This window comes from Bufo bufo, chromosome 2 (assembly GCF_905171765.1).
Source record: "Bufo bufo chromosome 2, aBufBuf1.1, whole genome shotgun sequence".
Taxonomy (NCBI): domain Eukaryota; kingdom Metazoa; phylum Chordata; class Amphibia; order Anura; family Bufonidae; genus Bufo; species Bufo bufo.
The window spans coordinates 444433335-444457400 of NC_053390.1; positions in this window are offsets into that span (position 1 = coordinate 444433335).

Genomic DNA, 24066 nt, shown 5'->3' on the forward strand with positions numbered 1-24066 from the left:
CCCCCCATTAGACCCTCATGTCAGCCATAAGCCCCCCATTAGCCCCTCATGTCAGCCATAAGCCCCCCATTAGCCCCTCATGTCAGCCATAAGCCCCCATTAGCCCCTCATGTCAGCCATAAGCCCCCATTAGCCCCTCATGTCAGCCATAAGCCCCCATTAGCACCTCATGTCAGCCATAAGCCCCCCATTAGCCCCTCATATCAGCCATAAGCCCCCCATTAGCCCCTCATGTCAGCCATAAGCCCCCATTAGCCCCTCATGTCAGCCATAAGCCCCCATTAGCCCCTCATGTCAGCCATAAGCCCCCCATTAGCCCCTCATGTCAGCCATAAGCCCCCCATTAGCCCCTCATGTCAGCCATAAGCCCCCATTAGCCCCTCATGTCAGCCATAAGCCCCCCCATTAGCCCCTCATGTCAGCCATAAGCCCATTAGCCCCTCATGTCAGCCATAAGCCCCCATTAGCCTCTCATGTCAGCCATTAGCCCCCATTAGCCCCTCTTGTCAGCCATAAGCCCCCATTAGCCCCTCATGTCAGCCATAAGCCCCTCATGTCAGCCATAAGCCCCCCATTAGCCTTTCATTTCAGCCATAAGCCCCCCATTAGCCCCTCATGTCAGCCATAAGCCCCCATTAGCCCCTCATGTCAGCCATAAGCCCCCCATTAGCCCCTCATGTCAGCCATAAGCCCCCCCATTAGCCCCATGTCCCCCAGGTCAGCCATCAGTTCAAATAAAATAAAATTAAAAAAACACTTACCTCTCCTGCTCCTGGTCACCATCGCGATCCTCTTCATTCTTCATTCTGCTGTCGGCTGGCTGTGTATAGCGGCCATAATGGAAGCGCTTCATTAGTACAGCGTTAAAGACTGCCCTGATCGCCGCGGCCCGGCAAACCATCTTCCAGGGCCCGGTCCTGGGCCGTGGCCCGGCGGTTGGGGACCGCTGCTCTAAAACATTATGGGCGAGGGCCTGCTGCTGAACTGACCCTGTAAAACATTAGGGGCGGGGGCCTGCTGCTGAGCTGATGCTCTAAAACATTATATGCGATGGCCTGCTGCTGAGCTGACCCTCTAAAACATTAGGGGCGGGGGCCTGCTGCTGAGCTGATGCTCTAAAACATTATATGCGATGGCCTGCTGCTGAGCTGACCCTCTAAAACATTATGGGCAAGGGCCTGCTGCTGAACTGACCCTCTAAAACATTAGGGGCGAGGGCCTGCTGCTCAGCTGACCCTCTAAAACATTAGGGGCGAGGGCCTGCTGCTCAGCTGACCCTCTAAAACATTAGGGGCGAGGGCCTGCAGTTGAGCTGACCCTATTAAAAAAATTTGAGTGGAGAGAATATAGACAATCTGGATGAGGAGGAGGAGAAAACAAGATTCAACCATATACTCTTTTTTTTGTGATGGAAAAGGTGCATTGGAATACACTACAGTACATAGATTGAGTACATTATAAATGATAGATTGAAATTGCCTTTATGTTCATCATCAGCTCAGCTCTCCTCTGGTGGAGTTGAGAAGTCAGGCCTTGTTCATTTTTATATGATTCTACCTGTCAGCATTGCTAGTGGACAAGCGTATACGCTTATCTGTTATAATGCCACCAGCAGCACTAAATACACGCTCAGACAAAACGCTGGCGGCAGGGCAGGCCAGCACCTCCAAGGCGTAGAGCGCAAGTTCGTGCCACGTGTCCAGCTTGTAGAAAAAAGGAGTTTATAGCAGCACAACGAAAAAATGAAAAAATGAAACCTTTCTTGTGGTGGTGCCAGCCGTTTTGGGAGCCAGTCTGAAGATCCCCCTTCAATGCGTTGTATATATCAAAAAACCGCAGCACTCACTTGTCTTCAATTATGCAGGATTTATTCACCAACAAAAATGCGACGTTTCGACCAACATTCTTTCTCAAGCAACAAATAATGTGAACAACACTAGGTATATATACACACCCTCCCAGTAGGTCACATGACCAAATTAAATATGTAAATTATAAATCAATTATACAAATTATCAATATCACACCAACCTGTTATCTAATCATTTATACCTGAATATACATGTCATCACCCTGTTATACATATTACATACAGTTAGTTCACAAGCGCGTCGGGTATGATTCGAAGTTCCTTTTGCTGACGTGTTCCTTGCGCTGTCATAGTAACGCTCTAAACAAACTCTGTGGGCGTGTCACTTCGAGTCCTTAATATGTTAACTCTGCTGCTCCGTCTTGACTTACCCAATAGGATAAAGGGGTCATCCGTTCCCAGATTCTCCCTTTTATACAATCTCTACTGGGGTCTTCCCATTCATACCAGCCCTTTGTTCATCTGTGGATAATCTAGACCCTACAGTGTAAACCTTGAAGAGGCCATTTATCAAGAGGCAAATATACGAAAAAGGTGGTGGAGGCCACGCTGTACAAAATACCTGTTAAACTAAGTCACCAGTGGATCCCCATTGACCTCGAATCGTTTAGTCATGCAGGCATATAAAGAAATCTGGGAAGTGATGACCCCTTTATCCTATTGGGTAAGTCAAGTGGCTGCATCATGGGTGGGGATGACTCTCCCATAGACATGGGGGATACGCCCCCAACCTAGTGGATGTAATTTGTCCTGGGAGGGTATACCTCCCCCGCACAACCTGGGAAGTGTGTTCCCCATTAGTGACAAAAGTGTATTAGGAGACGACCCCCATATGAACCCCCTTTTTTCAGAAGAATTTAAAAAAAAAAGGGGGGTATGTTCCTACTTTTTGGTTGATTGAGCCCATAAATGTAGTCTTTTGATCATTGGACCTGATACTTTGCTTGTTATTCATAAGGAGACCTTTGCTCAACCTCGGTACTATGGATTCAGTGGTGGAGTTCATGCTGTTTTATTTAGAAATGTTTGATTTGTCACTGTGGAGTAGAGATGTCGCGAACATAAAATTTTCCGTTCGCGAAAGGCGAACGCGAATTTCCACGAATGTTCGCGAACGGGCGAACCGGGCGAACCGCCATAGACTTCGATAGGCAGGCAAATTTTAAAACCCACAGGGACTCTTTCTGGCCACAATAGTGATGGAAAAGTTGTTTCAAGGGGATTAACACCTGGACTGTGGCATGCCGGAGGGGGATCCATGGCAAAACTCCCATGGAAATTACGTAGTTGACGCAGAGTCGGGTTTTAATCCATAAAGGGCATAAATCACCTAACATTCCAAAATTGTTTGGAATAACGTGCTTTAAAACATCAGGTATGATGTTGTATCGATCAGGTAGTGTAAGGTTTACGCCCGCTTCACAGTGACAGACCAAACTATGACAGACCAAACTCCCCGTTTAACGCACCGCAAACAACCGCATCCGTCATGGCTGGGACCTGGCTCAGTATTGAAACAGCGGTGACCCACTGTTTCATCAGACAGTGGGACTCACTGGAAATGTTTTTGTAGGGCATATTGCGAATCTGGGCCTGGGTCCTAATGGATGAAAGACATCCATTAAGTTCCAGCCTCATCTGAGCACACACACAGTAATTATTATTACTGTGTGTGTACTAGCAGGGGAGGCCCAGGCCTACTGGCCACTCCGTGCCCTGTATCAGCAGGTACGGCTGCAAGGAGCACTCCATACTAACAGTGTTCAGTAGTTATAATGCACTCCTGTAGTGCCCCCAGTACTTATAATGTCCCATAGTACTGTCAGTGGTGATAATGTTCCCTAAAGTGCCCTCAGTAGTAATAAAACCCCCTAAACTGCTCCCAGTAGTAATAAGACCCTTCTATAAAGCCCCATGTAGAGCCTCCAGTAGTAATAAGATCCCTTCATAGTGACCCAAGTAGTTATAATGTCCTCCTGCAGCGACCAAGTAGTTATACTGCCATCCTGTAGTGTCCCTGGTATTTATAATGCTCCCTTGGAGTATCCCTAGTAGTTAGTGATGATTCATTCAAGAGTATTAGTAGAAAGAGTATTGGGTAGCACCAAACAGTGTTGCCTTTATATGGTTAAATTGCCACCAGCTTATATATAATGTCTTTTACAGAAATGTGTTGTTTTCTTCATCTTACTTTTTAATAAAGTCTCCTAAACTTCCAGGTGCATACTGCTGCTTTTGTTAATAACCTTGACCCTGCAAATGACACTTCAGCTAGGTGGCAAAACAATGAATCATAATTAAAGGTGGGCATAATAAAAAAAAATAGGAATAAAAACATATTTTAAAAGACAAAGATCCTTTAACAGAGCCTGGAAGATAGATCAAACCACATCCTGAATTTACAATAAGACTGGAGATCAAAAAAGGTCTGACATTTTGCAGTGGGTAAGATGGAAGAAAGCTGCTAAGAACAAGTGTTTCTGATTTGCTGTCACCCTCTCTATTTTAGGCTAGTGTTTCAAGCACAGTTGATCGCCATCCGATATACACTATATTATCTGACTCACATCATAAAAGGGCAAGTGTATCTGACATGAAATCCTTCAGCCCTCAGTCTATTTAATTATGCATAGACCTTTCTAGGAGGTTTCACTGTCCTCAACCAACTATCCAGATGTACTGTCATAGAAAAGTCTAATGCAAGTAGCTAAATACTACAAACTAATTTTCCATTACTTTTAACTAGATAAAACAAGGCTTTGACTATCTCCATACTTACAGAGATAAAATCGAAAATTCTTAGTGTGTACCAACTTTAATATATTTGTAGTTGTGCGGGCAAACATTTAAAGCAGAGCTGTTGGCTTAATATTCACAAAAGATGTTAAGCTGTTTGGCTACGAGGCTATATCACCACTAGTAAGTCAAAGCACCTGAACTCCGGCATTAAATACAGGTTACTCATGCTTCAGTCTGTTTATCATAATCAACACGAAATCCAGGACCTCATGGAGGTAAGAGGAGGGGAGCAGCAAAACAGCAGAGATGGAATGGCAGAGGATGTATTTCCGAGCTGGCAGTGATCGGAACAAGGTGCCTGCTCAAATCATTGAGCAGGCACCTTGGGTCAATGCCCAATTCAGACCTGCTGTTTAATGCGTTTCCGGGTTATTCGGGTCTCTGGAGACCCAATAACTCCGAATAGGACGGTGATCGGTGGTGTGATAATACACCACCAATTACCGTCCTGTGATCCTGAGAGGTGGCGGTCACGCTACCTCTCAGGATCGCTTCTGATTGGTCGGCTGGGCATGTGGGCGGACGGATCGGCAGTTTTGAATTGCCGGAGCTCCTCTCCCCGCTCATACCGGTCCGTTGAGCGGCAGAGAGAGGAGCCCGGCTGTGCTGTGAGGTTTTTTGTGCCATCAGGCACAAATCTGTGTTTATTGGTGAGCAAGGGAGAGGTAGGGAGAGGTAGATTAGGCAGGGATAGTGAGGGAGAGTTAGGGGGGGGGGAAGGGTTTTTATTGGGTTGTAGCACCAGATCGAGTGTCTGGGGTCCACAGCACTCAGCTGTGTGACCCTAAACCCCCCCAGGGTGCTGCAGCTTGAGCCCCCAGCCCCCCACCCACACACATTTTTGGGGGGCGCAGTTTTTTTTTTCCTTTTGTTTTGCATACGCTGAATGTGGCCGGCACTCTTAGCGCCCGACCACTGTTAGCGCATCGCCCACCCCACCGCTGATCAGCTTCGTACCGCTGATCAGGGTGTTTGAATCTTTTTTAAATTTATTTTTACACTTTTTTTTTTTTTTTTCTGTTAGGTGTAGGGCAAAGTCCGTGAACACCCTTCCACCACACACATGCACACTGAATAAAGTTTTCCACGCACCCACACACACACACACGTACACACACACGCACACACACACACACACACACTCCACTATGGCTCGCCAGACGTTTTCGGCCGAGGAGGCATACGCCCTGCTTGCCTCCGACTCCGAGAGTCCCAGTGAGGACGAGGATGACCCCACTTTCCTTTTGTCATCCGCGTCCATGCTAGGGACTCTGTGGCCCACACTAGTACAAGCAGCTCTGGGGCTCGTACTAGTTTTCCGGCCCACCAGATAAGTCCACCTGAGCCCCCTACTGGTGAACTTATCTGGTGTACCCCAGAGCATTTTGAGCCTGTGATTTCAGATTTTGTTGGCCAAGCAGAAATTCAGATTCCCACAGTGGGCTTCACTGAATATAATTATTTTAGTCTTTTTTTCAGTGACCACTTTGTGAATCTGATGGTGGAGCAAACAAACCTGTATGCCCAACAGTTCATTGCTCAACACCCGGGCTCCTTTTTGGCTAGGGTTGGTGGCTGGACTCCGGTCAGTGCAGCCGAGATGAGGACGGGGCCTCGTGCTGCACATGTGCCTAGTCAAAATACCTAGTGTCAGGCATTACTGGAGTGGGGACGTCCTCTACCAGACCCCACTTTACAGTATGGCCATGACACGTACCCGGTTTGAGGCCATCCGGAAATGCATGCATTATGCAGATTCTGCCTATGACCGCCTGTACAAAATCAGGCCGGTCATCGATCACTTTGGGGCCAAATTTTTAGAGGCTTATGTACCTGGAAGGGAGGTCACGGTTGATGAGTCTCTCATTGCTTTCAAGGGGAGACTCCTTTTCCGCCAGTATGTTCCCTCTAAACGGGCGAGGTATGGCGTGAAGCTGTACAAACTTTGTGAGAGTACTTAAGGGTACACTTACAAGTTGTGTGTGTACAAGGGGCGAGATTCCCGTATTCAACCCCCAGAATGTCCCCCCACTCTGGGTGTTAGTGGGAAACCTGTGTGGGACCTTATGTACCCACTGCTAGATAAAGGTTACCACCTGTACGTGGATAACTTTTATACTAGTATCCCCTTGTTCCAGTCCCTCGCCGCCAGATCCACGTCCGCTTGTGGGACCGTGAGGAAAAATCTACGCGGCCTCCCTACCCACCCCCTCCACGTACCTATCCCCAGGGGTGAGACCTGTACCCTTACCAGTGGAAACCTGTTGCTGGTCAGATATAAGGACAAGAGGGATGTCCTTGTACTGTCCACAATTCACAGTAACGGCATCACCCCTGTCCCTGTGCGAGGTACCGCAGAAACGGTCCTCAAGCCCGATTGTATCATCGACTACAATCGGTATATGGGAGGAGTTGATCTCTCTGATAATCCAGCAGTCCGACTGCCCCCCAGAAGATGCCAGTAGCACATAGGTTAAGAAATGACAAGCTCAGAGTCTTGTCTACAAATGCTCGCAGTTTAGGGAATAAGATCAATTAACTTAAGGCTATAATGGCATCTGAGAATATAGATTTAGTGGCTGTTACTGAGACTTGGTTCAATGGGAGTAATGAATGGGATATAACAATACCAGGGTTCTCTCTATAAAGGAAAGACAGAGAAGGCAAGAAGAGGGGAGGGGTGGCCCTGTATGTGAAAGATAGCATAAAATTTAATTTAATACAAGTTAGCGAGACCAATTCAAAGTCAGTTTGGGTTACTTTGCAGCTTGATAATCATAAGGTAACTCGTGTAAGTGTGATATATAGACCACATAGCCAAGTCAAAGAATTAGATGATCTACTAGTTGAGGAAATAGCTAAAATGACATTGAAGGGGGAAGTTATCATTATGGGAGACTTTAATCTTCCTGATGTAAACTGGAAAACCAAAATAGCTAGTTCTGCCAGGAGTACAGATATTCTAAATTCCTTACTGGGATTATCTCCACAGCAAATAGTTGAGGAGCCAACCCGGAAGGAGGCCATTTTATATTTAGTATTCACAAATGGGAATTTGGTATCTGATATTACTGTAGGGGGAAGCTTGGGATCTACTGATCACCAGTCAGTGTGGTTTACTATAAGTACAGTGACTGATTCACACCACACAAAAACAAAAGTTAGATTAGTGGTATACGAGTCCCTATCAGATTGGAACAGTTTCAATGGAGTCCAGGAGAAATGGGACTACTTAAAAGTGGCACTATTGAAGGCAACAGAAAATTGCATTAGGCTTGTCAGTAAAAGCAAAAAAAGGAAGAGACCACTGTGGTACTCAGCAGAAGTGGCCAAAATCATTAAAAACAAAAGATAGCATTTAGTAATTATAAAAATTTAAAAAAAAACGAGGATAACAGGCTAATTTATAAGATTAGGCAGAGAGAGGCCAAACAAGTTATAAGAGCTTCTAAAGCACAGGCAGAAGAGAAATTAGCTCAGTCAGTGAAAAAAGGCGATAAGACATTCTTCAGATACATAAATGAAAAAAGGAAACTAAAACAAGGAATTACCAAATTAAAAACAAAAGAAGGAAGGTATATGGAAGAAGATAAAGAACTAGCTGACTGCCTCAATGAATACTTCTGTTCAGTTTTTACAAAGGAAAATGAAGGAAAAGGACCTCAGTTAGGAAGGAAGACTAATGAATCTTTTGATGCATGTGTCTTTACAGAGGTAGAGGTTCTAAGTCAGCTGTCTAAAATTAATACAAATAAGTCACAGGGGCCTGATGGGATATACCCAAAGCTATTAAAAGAGCTCAGCGGTGAACTAGCAAAACCATTAACAGATTTATTTAACCAATCACTGGTAACAGGAGTTGTCCCAGAAGATTGGAAATTAGCAAATGTTGTGTCCATTCACAAGAAAGGTAGTAGGGAGGAATCGGGCAACTATAGGCCAGTAAGCCTGACATCAATAGTGGGGAAATTAATGGAAACCATACTTAAGGAGAGGATTGGAGAACATCTAAAATCCCATGGACTGAAAGATGAAAAACAGCATCGGTTTACTTCAGGGAGATCATGTCAAACTAATCTTATTGATTTTTTTGATTGGGTGACTAAAATCATAGATGGCGGAGGTGCAGTAGACATCGCTTATCTAGACTTTAGTAAGGCTTTTAATACTGTCCCACATAGAAGGCTTATCAATAAATTGCAGTCTTTGGGCTTAGACTCTCATATTGTTGAATGGATTAGGCAGTGGCTGAGGGCCAGACAACAGAGGGTTGTAGTCAATGGAGTATATTCAGACCATGGTCTTGTTACCAGTGGGGTACCTCAGGCATCTGTTCTAGGACCCATATTGTTTAATATCTTTATCAGCGAAATTGCAGAAGGCCTCGATGTTAAGGTGTGTCTTTTTGCTGATGACACAAAGATTTGTAACAGGGTTGATGTTCCTGGAGGGATACACCAAATGGAAAAGGATTTAGGAAAACTAGAAATTTTCAAAAATCTGGCAACTAAAACTTAATGTTGATAAGTGCAAGATAATGCACCTGTGGGATAAAAACCCAAGAGCAGAATATAAAATCAGTGATACAGTCCTAACCTCAGTATCTGAGGAAAGGGATTTAGGGGTCATTATTTCAGAAGACTTAAAGGTAGGCAGACAATGTCATAGAGCAGCAGGAAATGCTAGCAGAATGCTTGGGTGTATAGGGAGAGGCATTACCAGTAGAAAGAGGGAGGTGCTCATGCCTCTCTACAGAGCACTAGTGTGACCTCATTTAGAGTATTGTGCGCAGTACTGGAGACCATATCTCCAGAAGGATATTGATACTTTGGAGAGAGTTCAGAGAAGATCTACTAAACTAGTACATGGATTGCAGGATAAAACTTACCAGGAAAGCTTAAAGGACCTTAACATGTATAGCTTGGAAGAAAGACGAGACAGAGGGGATATGATAGAAACTTTTAAATACATAAAGGGAATCGACAAGGTAAAAGAGGAGAGAATATTTAAAAGAAGAAAAACTGCTACAAGAAGACATAGTTTTTTATTTTTTTATTTTTTTTAAACCAAATTTTATTCATTTTGATTTATCAGAAAATTACATTGTACATAATCCATTGTTTACAGAGTTGTATTACATAAGTTCATTGATAAGTTTACAAAGGATTGATAAAATGAATCAATTAAACCACAATTCAAACTCCCCCTCCCCCTCCCCCCATCTTAGCTTCAAGAAGATCAGGTCCCACCCTCACCAGCTTATCAACAAGAAATTAAATATCTTACTGTTCCAATTTACCTAACGCACCCTTCAATTGCTCCTGTAAGTACCAGGATGTTTATTTTAGCGGATTCATTAGCGTTTTAATCTCAGTGGGTTCTAGAATATTAATAATGAAGCCTTTCCACCTGGTCATCAATCTATGCAGAGCTTTATCTGTATTTTGTTCTGCTGAAAAGAGTTCTCTATGTAAGCACCATTTTACCTGCATAATAACCTCTCCAATTGAAGGCGTAGCCTGATGTAACCAATTCTTAAGTATGCACCTTTTTGCCGCCAGGATACATATATGCGTAATCTGTGCTATTTTCGTGCCTTCGGGGTAGTAGTGGAATAATATAAGCCCTGGGACTATTGTAATCTCGGTATGCATGATATTTTTAAGCCATTCTGACAAAGTCGACCAGAACTCCACTATTCTAGGACAACTCCACAAACCATGTAATAAATTGGAGTTCTCCAGGTCACATTTTGGGCATTGCGTTATTTTTTTTGCCTGTATGGCCGGCTCTGTTTTGTAAAACCCATATATGGCTCTGTGTGATATTCTAAATTGTGTTTCCCTCCAAACTTCACAGGGGATCAACTTTCTCAGGTATAAACATCCTTTCAAAATATCTTCATGCGTGCCTTGTCCGTCAAGTTCTTTCTCCCACGACTTAAATGAGTGTATAGGGAAATTTTCCTGTCTGGCCCCCAGTAATTTGCCTTGTAGGTCTGATAAAGACAGTGGGGAAGAGGCAAGCTGTGCCTCTTAATTTTTTTAAGTCAAATCTATTTGTGGGAAATTCTTTTTTAAGATCGACTACCCTAGATTTTAAGAAGTTGTAGACCTGGTAATATGACAAATAGTGACCAGAACTTAGCGCAAACTTGTTACATAGTTCTTCAAAGCTAAGATAGCGTTGACCAGTATTGTGCCACATGTCATTTACTGAGTGTATTCCCTGTAATTTCCATTCACGGAATTGCTTATTATGTCTGCCTTCCACAAATTCGGGGTGCTCCCAAATAGTCATATATTTTGATAATGTAAAAGGTAACCCATATTCTTTGCGCACCGCCTTCCATGTTGCTACCGTGTCCTTTATTATAAGACTCTTTTTCAGGTTAGAGGGCAAGTTAGCAAACTTTGTGTGGAGGAGTGCTATCAAAGACCAAGGAGCAGCCAACTCTGATTCTAATTTACAATTAGAATAGCCATTTCTTCCTGATAACCAGTCTAGGGCATGCCTGAGATTGCTTGCGAGGTTATATCTCCTAATGTCAGGGAAATTCACTCCTCCCTTTTCCCTAGGAAGCTGGAGTTTTCGCAAGGATATCCTCGGGCGCTTGCCTTTCCATATAAAGTATCGGAACGCCGATTCTAAAGTCTGTATGTCTGTATGTCTAATTAACAGCGGTATTGTTTGCATAGGGTATAATAAGCGTGCAAAGCTGACCATTTTCAATAGATAGCATCTGCCCATTAGAGAAAGTGGGAGGTGCCTCCATCTATCAATGTCTCCCTGTATCTTCTGCACCATAGGAGGGTAATTCAATGAGTGAATTGATTCCGGTGTCCTTCCTATATTTATACCCAAATATCGGACTGTGTTTTTGGCAATTTTAACCGGGCAATTGCGATGATCAAAATTCTTGATCTGGCATGTCTGGGAGAGAAGCAGGAGTTCACTCTTATCTGCGTTAACTTTAAAACCTGACGCACTACCAAAATCTGTAAGCTTTTTAAACAGGGTTGTTAAATCTCTCCCAGGTTTTTCCAGGAAAATTAAAAGGTCGTCAGCGTACAAAGCGTGTTTTATTTCTTTGGAGCCTACCCTGATTCCTTCTATCTCTCCGGTGATGCTAAGATAACAGGATAAAGGTTCTAAGGCGATATTAAAGAGTAACGGTGAGAGTGGGCAACCCTGCCTAGTCCCCTTGCCGATATCAAAAGCAGATGATAGAAAGCCTGGGGTGTGTATTCTGGCTGAAGGGTTAGCATACAATACTTGAATATATGTTCTAAAATTCCCTTTTAGCCCTATCCTGTCCAAGACTCTATTCATCCATCCCCAGCTTACATTATCAAACGCTTTTTCGGTGTCTATGGTTAGCAGAGCTGGGGATGGATGTGAATCAGGTCTCATCTTTATTTCATCTAATACTGTAAGGACTTTTTGGATGTTCGTGACTGCTGAACGGCCCTTAATAAATCCTACTTGAGAATCCGAAATGATCTTAGGAAGTATACGCGCTAGTCTTTCAGCTAGAATTTTGGATACAATTTTTACATCCGTATTAATCAAGGATATCGGCCTGTACGAAGCGGCCTGTAGGGGGTCTTTACCTGGTTTCGGGATTCGTTTTATATGTGCCGTATTCGCAGATTCTGGCAGTAGCAACCCTGATCAATGGGAATTGAAAACTTTCGAGAGGAGTTCCGAAGTTCTTCCCCCCAGAATTTTATAAAATTCTCCCGAATATCCATCTGGGCCAGGGGCTTTCCTTAGTTTCAGGTTTGAAATAGTTTTCTGTACTTCCTGAGCCGATATTGGGGCGTTAAGGATATCTAGATCTTCTTGGGATATATTCGGGAGGTTAATAGCATCTAGTCAATTGTTTCCAGCTTCCACGTTTTCTTTTTCATTTCATATTTGTACAGGCTGCTATAAAAGTCTCTGATGATTTCATTTATATTTTTAGGGTCATGTTTTAATGAACCATCCTTATCTCTTAGTGCTAGAATCGGGGGCGCGTGTTGGAAACCCTTAGTTAAATTCGCCAACAGTCTCCCTGTTTTATTCCCAAATTTATATATCTGCGCATCAATCTTTGATTTATATAAAAGCTCTTTTTTCTGTAACCAATATTCATACTCCTGCTTCTCCGCCTTCCATTTTGTTTCCGATTTGCCTGATGGATTTAATGTAAAGTCCCTGTAGCTTCTCTGAGTTTTAACCCATGCGACTCTATCTCAGTTTTTATTTTCTTTTTGAGACCCGCGACATGAGAAATCAGTCTCCCTCTCAGTACCGCCTTCCCAGCATCCCATGTTAATTGAGCATTATCGGGCAGGTCATTATCTCCAATATATTCATCCCACCAACCTATCAGTAGGTTGTGAAAATCTTTATTTTCATATAAATCCGAAGGGAAACGCCATATGAAATCGGTTCCTCAAGGCGTATGTTCCTGCAGTTCAATAGTAATCGGTGCGTGATCTGAGATCACTAGATCTTCTATAGAGGAAGATTCGCACCTCCCGAATAGATTCCTTGACACCAGTAAGTAATCAATCCGCGACCACGATTTATGTACTGAGGAATAATATGTATAGTCACGTCCCTCCAGATTTAAAGTTCTCCAGGTGTCTACTAATCCTAAAGTCTCCATGAGGTCTTGTAAAATTTGAGTATTACGTTGTTTGGTAGGATTAGCCCCCCTATCCGTCCTTCTATCTTCCCCCCAATCAGCTATTAGGTTTAGGTCTCCCCCAATCATCTTATCCGCTACTTGGTCTCCTAACAACCTCTCCATGACTGCTCTATAGAACACTTCACTAGAATCGTTGGGGCCATATATATTATATATACTCATAGCTTTGTTCATTGACTGTATAGTGATTTGTATAATTCTACCTTCTTTGTCACAGGAGTGGGAGGATACCTGGTAGTTGAGATTTTTTCGAAACAGAATTAATACTCCAGCTTTACGTTTGCTTGCTTTAGATCCGTATACTTCTCCCACCCATAATTTCCTCATCCTATGAAAGTCTTCCTCTCCCAGATGTGTTTCTTGCAGAAGAGCGATGTCTGCTCCTAATCTGTTCAAATGTCTCAATATCATCAACCGCTTCTGTGGGGATCTCAGCCCCCTCACGTTCCATGAAACCACTTTAACCATTATCTAGTATCGTTGGGTATGACCTCATATCCTCCCTAAGGAACCATATTAAGTTAATATCTAACCGGACCTTCTTGAAGCTGAATGACCACCACGAACTTCCCTCCCTCCCCTCCCTTCCCCCAACAACCCTCACAAACATCACTAAACATTCTCCTTTCTCTAAGATCCCTAACTTCCAGACTTCACTTCTTCCCAACATAACAGGGTAAGTATGAAAAGTATTATAACATATACATATCCTACTATGCATTCTCATCTTATGTCCCTCGCTCGCTTTAGACCTAGGTAAGCGATATGCGTTGTCAAGGGTTAAACTGCCTACTAACTCGTTAAACAAAATACTATCCGGCTAGTGATATCACAAATATTCTATCGATATCACCTTCCTGACTAGAACATAAATTGTGAGAACATAAATTGTGCATCCTGCTCTACCGCTGTAGTAATGTAAAGCTAATATATATTCTGACTTATGTCTGCCCCACTATAAAGAAATACATTATCAGGTCTCACGTCCATTTTATGATCTCTGACGTTGATCTTTCGGCTGTGAAGGATTTCATCTATCAATCGGAGGAGAGTTCCATGGCTCTGGTAGTCTCCTGCGTATGTTGTTTTCCGGTTGATTCGCTCCGCAGCTTCCTCTAGGATCTTCTAATAAGTCCTTGAGCTCCTCCGGACTTGAATATATATCTACTTGACCATCTGCTCGAAAAATCTTCAGAATTGCTGGGTACATTAAAGCAAATTTTCTCTTTTGCTGATAAAGCTTTGAGCAAATCTGTGAAAAGGCTCTGCGACGCCTCGTGACCTCAGCTGAGAAATCGCCGAAAATCAAAATGCGGTGTCCTTTTATTTCTAGGTCTCTAGACCGACTCTTATATAGACGTAGTATTTCAGCTTTTTCAAAATAGTCTAGATATCTCACGATGACCTGTCTTGGTCTTTGGGGTTTATTATCCTCCCCTCTCCGGTAGCTCTCACCGGGCCTACTCTGTGTGACCTCTCCGCTCTGCAGTTGGTCTGAAGCCCTAATGCTGCTGGTATATCTCTTTCGCAAATGAGGTGGAGCTCTTTTCCAGATATGGATTCTGGGAGGCCTACTATGCGAAGATTATTTCTTCTAGCATGGTTCTCAAGGTCATCTATTTTCTCCCATAGTCGTTTATTATCTGCCGACACCCCTTGTACATGCTGCTGCAGGGATTTTACCTCCATCTGTAGTGATTGTACCCCGTTCTCCACTATATCCAAGCGCTCTGTGTTTCGCGCCACTTTATTTCGCAGTACTGTCAGGGTTGCCGCCACCGTAGTGGTTAAAGATTCTTGTAAGTCTGGCAATATTCGATTCGCTACCTCTAGGGCTAGCCTCTTGTAGTCTACCTGAGATGACGACTCCTCTGCGTTCTCCGCTCCAGCTACTTGACTGTCAGCAAGCTGTGGAGTGTCTTCTTCTTCAGGTAATATCATGATCGGCTCCGCCATCCTTGGTATATCAGCGTCTGCCTTGGCGCCTTTAGACTGCGCTTTCCCTCTAGATTTGCTCCCCATCGCTTTTAGGTAGCGATCCATGCGACGGTCTCATCGCTGCAGGATTTTCTGGCTGTCTAGCCTCACAAAAGTAGGGGGATATGTAAGGTTTTGAGCGATCCGGGTCGGAGCTGCGCTCACTTGCCGCCTGTCATGTCGGCGCCGAAACCGGAAGTACGACATAGTTTTAAATTAGAGGGGCAAAGGTTTAAAAGTAATATCAGGAAGTATTACTTTGCTGAGAGAGTAGTGGATGCATGGAATAGCCTTCCTGCAGAAGTGGTAGCTGCAAATACAGTGAAGGAGTTTAAGCATGCATGGGATAGGCATAAGGCCATCCTTTATATAAGATAGGGCCAAGGGCTATTCATAGTATTCAGTATACTGGGCAGACTAGATAGGCCAAATGGTTCTTATCTGCCGACACATTCTATGTTTCTATGTTTCTGATCAAGTCCTCAAGCCATATAATGCCATGCGCAAAACCCGGGCATGGTACAAAAAAGTTGCGGTCTACTTGGTACAGGTTGCCTTTTACAACTCTTTTCTGACTGGGAAAGAGTAGGCCGGAGTACCTCGGGAAAAAAGTGCAGAGTGTGTCACAGGAGGGGGATACGGAAGGATACCACCACTCAGTGTGACACGTGCCCCGATCATCCGGGCCTCTGCATTATTGGTTGCTTCAGGAAGTACCACACTTCCATGGAGTACTAAATTTATATTCCCTTTGCCCAATTTTAATTCCATTTAGCCACTGACAATCGGAAAAAAAACTATGGTTCTCAGACTTGAGACACTAAAACAAGAAAATGTTTTTTTCAAAAATTTTATTTTCGTAAACTAAACTAAATTAAAAAAGTTGACATATTAGGTATCGCCGCGTCCGTAAGAATATGCTCTATAAAAATACCCTATGACCTAACCCCTCAGATAAACACGGTCAAAAAAATTAAATAAAAACGGTGCAAAAAAAGGCATTTTTTTTGTCACCTTACATCACAAAAAGTGTAATAGCAAGCGATCAAAAAGTCATATGCCCCCCAAAATAGTGCCAATAAAACCGTCCTATCATCCCGCAAAAAATGAGCCCCTACCTAAGATAATCGGCTAAAAACTAAAAAAAACTGACTCTTAGAATACGGAGATACTAAAATGTTTTTTTTTTTGTTTATAAAAGGATAATATAGTATAAAATCTAAATAAAATAAAAAAAGTAGACATATTAGGTATCGCCGCGTCCGTAAGAATCTTCTCTATAAAAATACCCCATGACCTAACCCCTAAGATGAATACAGTAAAAAATAAAAAATAAAAACGGTGCCAAAACAGCTATTTTTTGGCAAATTTTCCATTTTAAACCGTTTTTTCCAGTAAAAAAGCAAGGGTTAACAGCCAAACGAAGCTTAATATTTATTACCCAAAATGGGGTCACTTTTATGGAGTTTCTACTCTAGGGGTGCATCGGGGGGCTTTAAATGGGACATGGTGTAAATAAACCAGTCCAGCAAAATCTGCCTTGAAAAAACCACACGGCGCACCTTTCCCTCTACGCCCTACCGTGTGCCCGTACAGTAGTTTACGGCAACATATGGGGTGTTTCTGAAAACTGCAGAATCCGGGCAATAAATATTGAGTTTTGTTTGGCTGTTAACCCTTGCTTTGGTACTGGAAAAAATTGATTAAAATGGAAAATTTGCCAAAAAATTTAAATTCTGAAATTTCATCTCCATTTGCCAATAACTCTTGTGGAACACCTAAAGGGTTAACGACGTTTGTAAAAATCAGTTTTGAATACCTTGAGGGGTGTAGTTTCTAGAATGGGGTCATTTTAGGGTGGTTTCTATTATGTAAGCCTCACAAAGTGACTTCTGAAAAATATCAAGATTTGCTTCTAAACTTCTAAGCCTTGTAACGTCCCCCAAAAATAAAGTGTCCTTCCCAAAATGATCCAAACATGAAGTAGACATATAGAGAATGTAAAGTAGTAACTATTTTTGTAGGTATTACTATGTATTATAGAAGTAGAGAAATTGAAACTTGGAAATTTGCAAATTTTTCCAAATTTTTGGTAAATTTGGTATTTTTTATAAATAAAAACGATTTTTTTTTTTACTCCATTTTAACAGTGTCATAAAGTACAATATGTGATGAAAAAACTGTCTCAGAATGGCTTGGATAAGTCAAAGCGTTTTAAAGTTATCACCACATAAAGTGACACTGGTCAGATTTGCAAAAAATGGCCTGGTCCTTAAGGTGAAAATTAGCCCGGTCCTTAAGGAGTTAAGTAAAAACACCAGCTCCAGTTGTTAACTGAAAGACTATGGGAAGATGAAACCCAGGACACAGAAGGGTTTGGCGTTTTTGTTAATAAGGTGGCTTTCTGTGGGTCTGTTTTTTTTTTTTTAAAGTGCACTTTTCTGGCATTTCCTTCTCTAAAGGAGAAAGACTGCGATTAAAAAATATACTAAAAAAGAGCTAAAAAGTTTCACAAAAACCAAGTGGTATGGCATTTTAGGAATTGTGCAAAAACTTCAGTGCGAAATCATGTGTGTAGGGAACTTAAAGGGAACCTGTCATCTGGATTTTGGGGATAGAGCTGAGGACATGGGTTGCTAGATGGCCGCTAGCACATCCGCAATATCCAGTCCCCATAGCTCTGTGTGCTTTTATTGTGTAAAAAAACTGATTTGTACATATGCAAATTAACCTGAGATGAGTCCTGTCCCTGAGATGAGTCAGGGACAGGACTTATCTCAGGGTTATTTGCATATGTATCAAATCGTTTTTTTTACACAATAAAAGCACACAGAGCTATGGGGACTAGATATTGCGGATGTGCTAGCGGCCATGTAGCAACCCATGTCCTCAGCTCTATACCCAAAATACCGTGTGCTGTCCACTTCCATTCCTGCCCCATTGAAAATGAATGGGTCCGCACCCGTTCCGGATAATTGTGGAATGGGTGCGGATCATTCATACTGACGTCTGAACCAGAAAATCCATTACCTGTTCCCTGCAAGTCGGGCGGCGCAAGAGGCATAACTGGGAGGAAAATTCAAAGCAATAAAGTGACATACACACACAAACAGTGATACAGTGTAATCTGTGAGGATTACACTGATCAAACCAAATCACCTCAGATTTGTCCCTGGGGATCATTCTCCAGTGCCCTGCCTGCTCTTTTACTGTCATTTCTGCCTGAAAATTTTTCGGCCATGGCATCAAAAAAGCGTCAATTGAGTGCAAAAGCAGACCAGATAAATGACAGCGACAGTGACTTAGAAGTACTCGCTGAATTGAGCAATAACGATTCATGAGGAAATTGATCATCCGACACTGATCAGACAAGTGACAGTGACGAATCTGCACCTGAGCCCAGCGATGTGCGAACTTGGTGCTCTATTGACTGTGGTACGAGTCAGGCAGCGCCCCCCCAAGATTCCCGTTTACTGGAACACCTGGTATCAAAGTAGACGTTGAGCACAACAGCCCTTTGGCAGACCTACAATTATTTCTGACCGATGAGGTAATTGAAAACATTGTTACGGAGACAAACAGGTACAAAGAGCAACAATCTGCTATTCTGTGTCACAAGTTTTCAAGAAGCAGAAAGTGGGAACCAGTGACCAAAGATGACATTTGGAAATTTCTGGGCCTAATAATACTTCAGGGAGTGGTAGGAAAACCCCTGCAGAAATGGTATTGGACCACTAATAAATTACTTGCAACTCCATTTTTTGGCACTGTCATGTCAGAGTACAGATTTTTCCCTGATTATGAAATTTTTTCACTTCACAAACAATGAAGAATTTGATGAAACTACTCATCCTGCACCAAAACTAAAGAAAAATTGGGCAATATATCAAATGATTGTAAAGAATTTCCAACAGACCTACATGCCAGAAAGAGACATCAGCATAGATGAAAGTCTAATGGCCTACAAGGGATGGCTCAGCAGGATAGATTACATTGCATCAAAGAGGGCACGATTTGGCATAAAATCCTATATGCTCTGCGAATCGTCAACTGGCTACATTTGGAATTCAGCTATATACACTGGAAAAGGCATAAAATTCGATCCAAAGTACATCGACTATGAAATGTCAACATCTTCCGTCCTCACACTCATTGAACCATTGCTAAATGTAACAACCAACAACTTTTATACATCTCCTGAACTTTATGAGTTTCAACAGAACTGATGCCTATGGAACCGTTAGGGCTAACCACCGTGATGCCATTAATGCTCGACAAGAAGAAGCTGAAATCTGTAGAAATTGTTGCCTGGCAGAAAGGCAAGATGATGGCATTGTGTTGGCATGACAAAAAAGATACTGTGTTGGCATGACAAAAAAGATACTGCGTTGGCATGACAAAAAAGATGTGTGCCTAATGAGTACTGTTCATAATAACTCGACTCTTATGGTACACACAAAAGGTGGGAAAGAAGTCATGAAGCCACAAGTAGTGATAGACTACAATAAAACCATGGGAGGTGTCGACAGAGCCGACCAAGCAATTACATTCTACCCAGCAACGCGGAAACAGCAAGAGAAGTACTAGAAGAAGATCTTCAGGCATCTTCTTGAGCAATGCTTGTGGAATGCCTACATTCTGCACCCTGGGATTCATCTTTCCCTATCTCAGTACGACATCGTAATTGGTGGGGGAACTTGTGTTGAATTCTTTGGTTTCCATTTCTTATTCACCGTATAGCAGCATGATGGGCTGTTCAGTAGTTGAAGTCACAATTTTTTCACATATTTTTCGGACACAGGGTACAATGCAACATAACACTGCTGATATTAATACTAGCATCAAGTCTATCACCATACCTATCTAGGTGAGGAAGGATTTTCAATTTTTGAACCATCCAAAGTACTCATCCCATGGGTCTGTTACCCCTGAGTTATGTTTCAATATCTCTGAGAGGTTAGTAAGCTTGTTTATTGCTTCAGTTACCTTCCCTTTGGGGCCAGTGTTATCTGGGATGTAGGTGCAGCAAGTTTCCCCAATCATTTTACAAACTCCCCCAGTCTCAGCTAGGATCATATCTAGGGCCATCCTGTTCTAAAACGCCACAGCAGAAGTAGCCTCTAACTGTTCTGCAATTCCTTTCAGGGCATCACAGGTGTAGTTTACAAATCTTTGCTGATTATAATATATGTAGTTTATCCAGTCGATGTTCTTGTTGATTGTCACTATTGGGAGTATGGATTCAAATCCAGCTGCCACCTGATATCTGGCCTTAAACTCGTTGGGGACCCCCTTGGGACTCCGTTGCGTCTATATACACATGTGGGTCAAAACTCCCCTGTGGGGAGGCAATCCTTTTTGACCTCCCTAAATAGTTTTTTTAAGTATACCCTCTAACTGTGGGGTCATCTTCTAGTATGTGAAGGGGCATTATGGCTTTCACTAGGGCACATTCATCGGACCAATTGCCTTCTAACCTAGTTCTTATTTTTCTGTCTCCACAGATCCAATAGATGTCCCCAAAGATACCCTCTGATTCTGTGTTTCAGTGGACAGGTTGCTGTAGCATGAGCAGTACCTCTCTGTGAAGTTGCCCAAGAATCTCTGACTGCCAGGGTTGGAGTAACAGGTGTAGTTACCGGGGTATATGGTTATGCCTTCACCTGGTTTGGGGGTTTTTACTACCAGGGGGTATTTTCTCTTCCACTTTTTACAGGCAGAGTCATTCACGCTAGTGTTGGTGTATAGGCTGAGGCAGCAGCTTTCAGTCTCAGGAGGCAGATGCAAAGGCACTGTGCCTAGGTGTGGGAGTGCCCCCCCTGCATATGTAACAGTTTGCCTTATTGTGTGTGTCAGCATTGTATTTCATCCATTCTAACCACTGGTTGGTGTCAGAAAATCCTGTCTCAGCGGCCATAGTATCTTCAAAGCTGGGGTCTGCTATGGCTGTCATCTGCATAAGGGAGATAGTGTAGGGTTTGGATGGACCCTTCGCTATCTTTGTGAGATTATGTAGGTCTTTCAGGTGGAACATGCCCATGTCCCAAGCAGTTACCACCCCCATCCAGGTGCCTATAAGGTATGCGTCATTGGGGCTTGGGTTTTCTATTGTGAGGGTACATGGCATGTTGGAGTCTGTCTGTCCACTTGGGTGGCATCTTCCACTCTTAAACAGTGTCATGCGGGTAAGCAAGGATTTACCCATTTTGTATTTTTTGTCTCAGGCACTCTGAGGTCTGTATCCCCATGGGTCACCCGTGTTCCAGCGAACTGCTCCCCACAAGTTACACTGTTCCCCATACTGGTTATCAGTGACACAGATGTATGTGGTTCTTTGGCTGCCCGTTTGGTACATGCTACATTGCCATGCTGGCATTGGGAACAATACTAGACTGCAGTAATCGAATTTGAAGGTAGCCACGTGAGTACTGGAGGAATTAAACCAGAAAGTGGTCAATATGTAGCCATGCTTCACTTTTCATTGGGTGATGGCCACTTGTCCTCCTGTCTTTGGAAGATTCTGTGTATATGTGACCGTGTACAGTCGTGGCCAAAAGTTTTGAGAATGACACAAATATTAGTTTTCACAAAGTTTGCTGCTAAACTTCTTTTAGATCTTTGTTTCAGTTGTTTCTGTGATGTAGTGAAATATAATTACACGCACTTCATACGTTTCAAAGGCTTTTATCGACAATTACATGACATTTATGCAAAGAGTCAGTATTTGCAGTGTTGGCCCTTCTTTTTCAGAACCTCTGCAATTCGACTGGGCATGCTCTCAATCAACTTCTGGGCCAATTCCTGACTGATAGCAACCCATTCTTTCATAATCACTTCTTGGAGTTTGTCAGAATTAGTGGGTTTTTGTTTGTCCACCCGCCTCTTGAGGATTGACCACAAGTTCTCAATGAGATTAAGATCTGGGGAGTTTCCAGGCCATGGACCCAAAAAGTCAACGTTTTGGTCCCCGAGCCTTTTGCCGGTGCTCCATCGTGCTGGAAAATGCATTGTTCTTCACCAAACTGTTGTTGGATTGTTGGAAGAAGTTGCTGTTGGAGGGTGTTTTGGTACCATTCTTTATTCATGGCTGTGTTTTTGGGCAAAATTGTGAGTGAGCCCACTCCCTTGGATGAGAAGCAACCCCACACATGAATGGTCTCAGGATGCTTTACTGTTGGCATGACACAGGACTGATGGTAGCGCTCACCTTTTCTTCTCTGGACAAGCCTTTTTCCAGATGCCCCAAACAATCGGAAAGAGGCTTCATCGGAGAATATGACTTTGCCCCAGTCCTCAGCAGTCCATTCACCATACTTTCTGCAGAAGATCAATCTGTCCCTGATGTTTTTTTTGGAGAGAAGTGGCTTCTTTGCTGCCCTTCTTGACACCAGGCCATCTTCCAAAAGTCTTCGACTCACTGTGCGTGCAGATGCGCTCACACCTGCCTGCTGCCATTCCTGAGCAAGCTCTGCACTGGTGGCACTCCGATCCCGCAGCTGAATCCTCTTTAGGAGACGATCCTGGCGCTTGCTGGACTTTCTTGGACGCCCTGAAGCCTTCTTAACAAGAATTGAACCTCTTTCCTTGAAGTTCTTGATGATCCTATAAATTGTTGATTGAGGTGCAATATTAGTAGCCACAATATCCTTGCCTGTGAAGCCATTTTTATGCAATGCAATGATGGCTGCATGCGTTTCTTTGCAGGTCACCATGGTTAACAATAGAAGAACAATGATTTCAAGCATCACCTTCCTTTTAACATGTCAAGTCTGCCATTTTAACCCAATCAGCCTGACATAATGATCTCCAGCCTTGTGCTCGTCAACATTCTCACCTGAGTTAACAAGACTACTGTCTGAAATGATCTCAGCAGGTCCTTTAATGACAGCAATGAAATGCAGTGGAAAGTTTTTTTTGGGATTAAGTTAATTTTCATGGCAAAGAAGGACTATGCAATTCATCTGATCACTCTTCATAACATTCTGGAGTATATGCAAATTGCTATTATAAAAACTTAAGCAGCAACTTTTCCAATTTCCAATACTTATGTAATTCTCAAAACTTTTGGCCACGACTGTAGGTGTAGACAAAAAGTAGCAGAGCGATAACTGTTGCAAAAGGCATCATGCAGATTCAGTGGTGGTTCCCTCGATATCTGGAGCTGGCACTCGTAATCTTTTGCAGTGTGATGCGTGGATCCAGTTAGGTCTCCCCTCGAGTTTTAAAGAAGTTGGGGTGGTCAGCAGCACCTGGTAAGGTCCCTCGTATTGTGGTTCGAAGGTGCTTCTGATATGCTTCTTGACCACCACCCACCCTCCAGGTTTCAGAGTGTGGCTTCCTTCTAGGGAGTTAGGATCTGGAATGGAAGAGAAAACTTGTGCATGTATGTTAGACAATTGTTTACTCATATTTATTGCTACTCATATTTAGCAACAGATTCATAATGCAGTTGCAACTTTTGCGGGAAATACTGTCCCATTCTTGGCCCTGTCCCAAATAGGATCTCGTATGGTGTCAGTTTGTGTGGAGACCTTGTTTTGTGCCTAACTGAAAAGAGTGCTATAGGCAAGCACTGAACCCAATTGAGCCCTGTCTCCCTGGTCATCTTCAAATTTTTTTACTTCAACACCCCGTTCAATCTTTCAACTTTGCTGCTCCTTTGGGGCCTGTAGGGGGTGTTAAAAGCCATGTGCGACCCTACCATTTCCCAGACTTCTTG